We start from the raw sequence: 5,906 nt of genomic DNA, 5'->3' as shown, positions 1-5,906 counted from the left end.
TTCGTGATTAAAAATTTTGTTACATTTTTCCGAATGAAATTTTGTGATAATTTACAATTCTAAACTAATTATTTTAAATAAACAATATCAATATACACACGTACATATATACAATGCTTTGACCAAATAAATTTAAATGAGTTACCGTGAGGTCTCTACTGTAACCATTAAAAATAGTGTCTCAGTGACACCGATCTAATTGTTGCCTGTTTGCACATTTTTTAAAAAAATTTGTTAGACAAAAATTTGTGTGAAACGGTTTTACGGATCGTATTTTATGAGACAGATCTCTTATTTAGATCATTCATAAAAAAATATTACTTTTTATTGTGAATATCAGTAGAATTGACTCGTCTTACATATAAAGATTCGTGAAACCGTCTCACAAAAGACATACTCAATTTTTTAATATTATAATATATCTATAATAAAATCTCTATAAATTAATAATGTTGAGGTTATTAAATTTTTATAATTTAAAGAGGTATTAATTAATCGATAAATTAATAATTTACTATTTTATGAGTAATTTTTAATTCAAAAAACTTAAATTTAATTACATAAAAAATGATTGTGTTTCATCAATGTCTATGTCATATTCTTTGAAAATATGTTACAACTTCAACTGCATTTTCCCCAATTTCTTATTCACAAATTCAACTACATTTTCCCCGATTTCTTATTCAATTTTCCATCTAACTTATACTAGCATCCTTCTTTTCAATTTAGACTAGCGTTCATCTTTTCAGCTAGTATTTTAAGTAAAGAATCTACCACTTAGGTCATCCCCAACCACAAAATCTATTTTGGTGCAAATTTTACACTAAAATAGTGCAATTTCTGCACCAAATACAACATCCATCTCCAAATCATTTACTTCAAATCTTACACCAAAAAGAATATTCTCGAAATATTTCATTTACTTTATATATATTAATTATTATATTTTATTTAATATATTTAAATTATGACTAATGTTTTATTATTAATAAATTTAAATAATAATATTTAAGTTTATCTTCTAAATGTATTTTTCTTTATTGTATTTATATTTGTATTTGAATTATGTGTTTCAAATTGCATTTGTATTTCAATTATATTTTTCATTTTAGTTATGAATTGTATTGTTATAGTAATTTTTTGTATTTGTATTAAATTATATTAATTAAAAACTATTAAATCAAATTAGTTTTTAAATATTAATAATTAACATAAATAAATAAATATTTTAAAAATCAACAATTATATTTTTTAAAATTTTTAGGATTAAATATCTAATTATTAAAATAAATATTATACTATTATTTTATAATATTTACAATTTTTAATACAAATATTTATAATAAATAAACATTTAAAAAAATTACCCCTGCGCCAAATTTGGTGCAGGGGGAGAGGGGCTGCGCTATTTCACCGAAATAGCGCAGCCCCATTGGAGCATTGAACGCTGCGCCAAAATGATGTTTTACACCATTTTGGCGCAGCGTTGGAGTTGTCTTTATAGACCTAATTAACTAACTTGGGCTCATGATAAGACTATCTTATAAATGACAGTATAATCTTTATCCCATTAAACAAATTATTTTTGGAATTACGATAACACCCTCACAAAAATCAATTGATATAATTACAATTTTTTTTTAATATAATCGTATGATAGTTTTTTAAAAATAACTATATGAGGATGTCTAGTGCCACTAATTAAAAAAAAATTTTAAAATGGATCTAAAGGTCAGCCTTGGTAGGGGTGGGTACAAAAATTCCAACCAAATATAATTAAATTGATTTTATTAAACTACACATGTTGTTAAGATTTGGACATGTGTTTTTGACCAAATGTGGGCAAAAAAAATTGTGTCTATGTTCACATATGCCATCCAACGTGAACGTCTGAACTACCATCGAAATGATGGCTAGCCAAGTTTGAATTTACATTTGGTTTTTACATTTGAAAAATTTGTTATATATAAAGCTCATTTGCTAGATATCACATCCAAGATTTCTAAGCATCTCAAGCTCAAGAGAGCAACTCAAGTGAGAAGAAAAATTAAATGTTATTTTCAGTGAGTTTGAGAAATTATTTTCTCGATTATACTCGAGTTGACATTGTGAGATATTGAGTGTTTTGTATACACTTGTAATTTTCTCCTTATAATAAAGATTTGTAGTAGCTCTGTGGACGTAGCTTATATTAGATAAACCATGTAAATCTTTACATTCTTGTTGATTATTTTATTCCGTATTTTTGGTATCGTATTATCATCCTGATCGTCATTGTTTAGGTGTAATACCCAACAACTGATATCATAACATTGTTGTAAAATTTCTTAGAATTCTGAGTATGCTCTGTGGTTGCAGCTTTGTCTAATATTCCACATCATAAAAGATTTTTTAGATTTTTCGCTAAAGCTATACAAGCGATGGTCGGAGATGATGGATCGGGATCGAGAATCGACAAGTTCGACAGAACAAATTTTTCATTCTGACGGCTACAAATTAGAGATTATTTGTATAGCAAGAATTTGCATTAACCTCTATCAAGAAAGAAGTCGGAAAAGATTGAGGATGATGACCGGGAGCTCCTTGACCGACATGTATTAGGTGTAATATGATTGACCTTGACGAAAAACATGACACATAGCGTGGCGGAGGCACAAGCCACAGAATAGATTATGTCTATTTTATCAGACATGTACGAGAATCCATCAGCAAACAACAAAGTATATATCATGAAAAAATTATTCAACTTGAAAATGGAATAAAGCACTTCGGTGGCTAAATACATCAATGAATTAAACAAGATTGTTTCTCAGCTAACATCGGTTGAAATAAATTTTGATGATGAGGTTCGTGCCCTTATTCTTTTGATGTCTTTACCAAATTATTGGGAACCAATGCGGGCAGCAATTAGAAATTTTGTTAGCAAAAAAAGCTACAATTCAATTATGTCAGGGATCAAATTCTTGTCGTAAAAGTTCACATGATGGATTCAAGTGAAGGGACATCATCAAGATCTGCTTTAAATCTCGAGAACAGAGAAAGTGGTTGGAGTGGCGAAAGAAATTCTAACAGATAGCGCGGTAGATCCAAATCAAGAAATGAAAAGGACAAAAAAAATTTTGAAACAAATTTGAAGTGTTGGAGCTGTGGTGAAATTGGTCACTTGAAAAAGAATTGCAAACCAACAAAGAATAATACAAATGTTGTTACTGAAAAAGTACATGATGCTCTATTATTATCCATGAAAATCCTGGTTGATTCTTGGGTTATGGACTCAAGAGCTTCGTTTCATTCCACTGGTGACGTATTTTCTAAATACATCGCTAGCGATTATGGAAAAGTTTTTCTGGCTGATGGAAAACTTTGGAAATAGTTGGTAAGGGTGATGTCCGGACGAAGATGTCAAATGGATATTTCTAAAAAATTAACAAGTAAGAAATGTACCAAAATTGACACGTAATTTGATCTCAGTCAGACAACTCAACAATGAAGGCCATAATATGACCTTTGGTGATGGTTCCTGTAAAGTGAATAAAAGAGCCATGATTGTTGATCGGAGAAAGAAAACTGGAACACTTTATATGACTCCAGTTGCAGAGATACATTAGTAGCGGTGGATGCTTGAGCTAATTCAAGTATATGACATTGTAGGCTTGGACATATGAGTGAGAATGGAATGAAGATGCTTGTGTCAAACAGGAAGCTATCAGAATTAAAGACTATTGAACACAAGCGATATAAAAGTTGTATCTCCGGAAAGCAGAAAAATATGAGTTTTTCAAAAGGTGTTAGAGAACTAAAAGCAGCAAAGTTGGAGCTGGTTCATACTGATGTATGGGATCATCGCTTGTAACATCCTTTGGAGGTCAAGATATTATGTCACATTTATCGACGATTCAATCCGAAAAGTTAGATTTTATTTTATGAAAAATAAATCTGATGTTTATGACGCCTTTAAAAAATGGAAAATTGTGGTTGACATTGAGACCAACTTGAAGGTGAAGTGCTTATGATCTGATAATGGTGTTAAATAGGAATATGTTGAGTTCAAGAAATATTGTGCACAGAACGAGATCAAGATGGAGAAAATCATTCCTGGTGCACCTCAACAGAATGGCATAGCTGAAAGGATGAACATGACCATAAATGAACATGCTAGGGACATGAGATTTCACTCTGGATTACCGAAATCATTCTGGGTTGATGCTGTTAACACTACATCATATTTGATCAACAAAGGACCTTTGGTACTGCTTGACTACATAATACACAAAGAGATATGGAGCGGCAAAAAGTAAACATTTTTCCTTGAAAGTGTTTGGATGTTTATCTTATGTTCATATTGATTTAGCTAGCAAAACAAAGATTGATCCGAAATCAAAGAAGTGTTTCTTTATTGGTTATGGAGATAATGAGTTTGATTATCATTTTTGGGATGACCAAAATTGGAAGATCATTTGGAGCAGAGATATAATCTTCAATGAGCAAGTATTGTTAAAGTACAATTCAAGCATTGGAGCTGGAGATGAATGTCCTGAAGTCAAAAAGATTTAAGAAGTGACATTGACAGATATTCATGTGAATGAATCAAAAAAAGTAAACAGGAAGATGAAGAATCAATTGCACAAGATGATGACCCAAAAACTCCGATGATTGAACTCAGGAGATCTTCGAGAACAATTAGATCACTTGCGAGATATTCCTCTGCAATTCACTATATTTTGCTAATAGACAAAGGTGAACTGGAGACCTGTGAAGAGGCAATGCAAAATGATCATTCAACCAAGTGGGAGTTAGCCATGAAAGAAGAGATGTATTCACTATCATCTAACCAAATGTGGGAGTTGACAGAACTTCCGCAACGAAAAAGACGTGACATAACAAGTGGGTGTACCAATTAAAAGAAGAACATGATGGTAGCAAGCGATACAAAGCAAGACTTGTAGTAAAGTTTTTCAACAAAAAGAAGACATTGATTACACTGAGATTTTCTCTCCAGTGGTTAAGTTAACCACTATCAGGACTGTACTCGGATTAGTGGCAAAATAAGATTTGCATATGGAGCAGTTAGATGTAAAGACAACGTTTTTCATGGTGAACTAGATGAAGAAATATTTTTATATACGTTGAGGATATTACGATTTTTACTCATTTATGTTACGTTTGATGTTGGTTATTTTAAACTGCGCTATTTTTATTGTCAAATAAATACGATTATTTCAAATGTTATTTTGTAAATGTGAGCCTTTATATAAAAAAAAATTTCCGCAATTTTAAAAACGAGTAGACGCTACAAAGTAAGAAACCAAGAGCAGCAAAATGTGCAAGTTTCTCGGCCTACTTGCACTGAAGGACCAAGCGGAGGTGTAAAACCACCCCTAACGTGTATGGAGCTCCGCGGAAAGGTGTCATTGTGAAAAGGCAAAGAGAGTCACCAGAACATTTGGCAGTGATGATTCGATGGGTGTAATCAGACTTGAGTTCTGACATTCTTGATCAAGGGGTCGATGAAAGGAATTTGACTAATTAGGGTAAGCTCGAATAGGAACAAATATTGTTCTAAATCTCATGAAGCTGTGAACCGACGGTTAACAGTATCCATGAACCATTGAGTGTCACACAAGTATTGTATTCCATATTTCCGTTGAGACATTCAAGTTCAAGTAGTTGAATTTGGCGACTATAATTTGATGGAGATCAAATAAATTACTTATAAAATAATTTATTAGTTGATTTCATATAATAAAAGTTGTGAAATTTAACTTAACTGATAATTAAGTGATGAGAGTAGAACAAGCTGTTTTAGTGAAGAAATTCACAAAATTGATAATTGCTAAAATTCAACATGTGGTTATATGAACGATATTTGTATCCTTGACACATCGGCTCTGTCTGATCATCAATCA

The sequence above is a fragment of the Primulina huaijiensis genome, chromosome 15, assembly GCF_012295235.1.
Source record: "Primulina huaijiensis isolate GDHJ02 chromosome 15, ASM1229523v2, whole genome shotgun sequence".
In the NCBI taxonomy this organism is placed as follows: Eukaryota; Viridiplantae; Streptophyta; class Magnoliopsida; order Lamiales; family Gesneriaceae; genus Primulina; species Primulina huaijiensis.
This window is presented reverse-complemented; position numbering follows the sequence as displayed.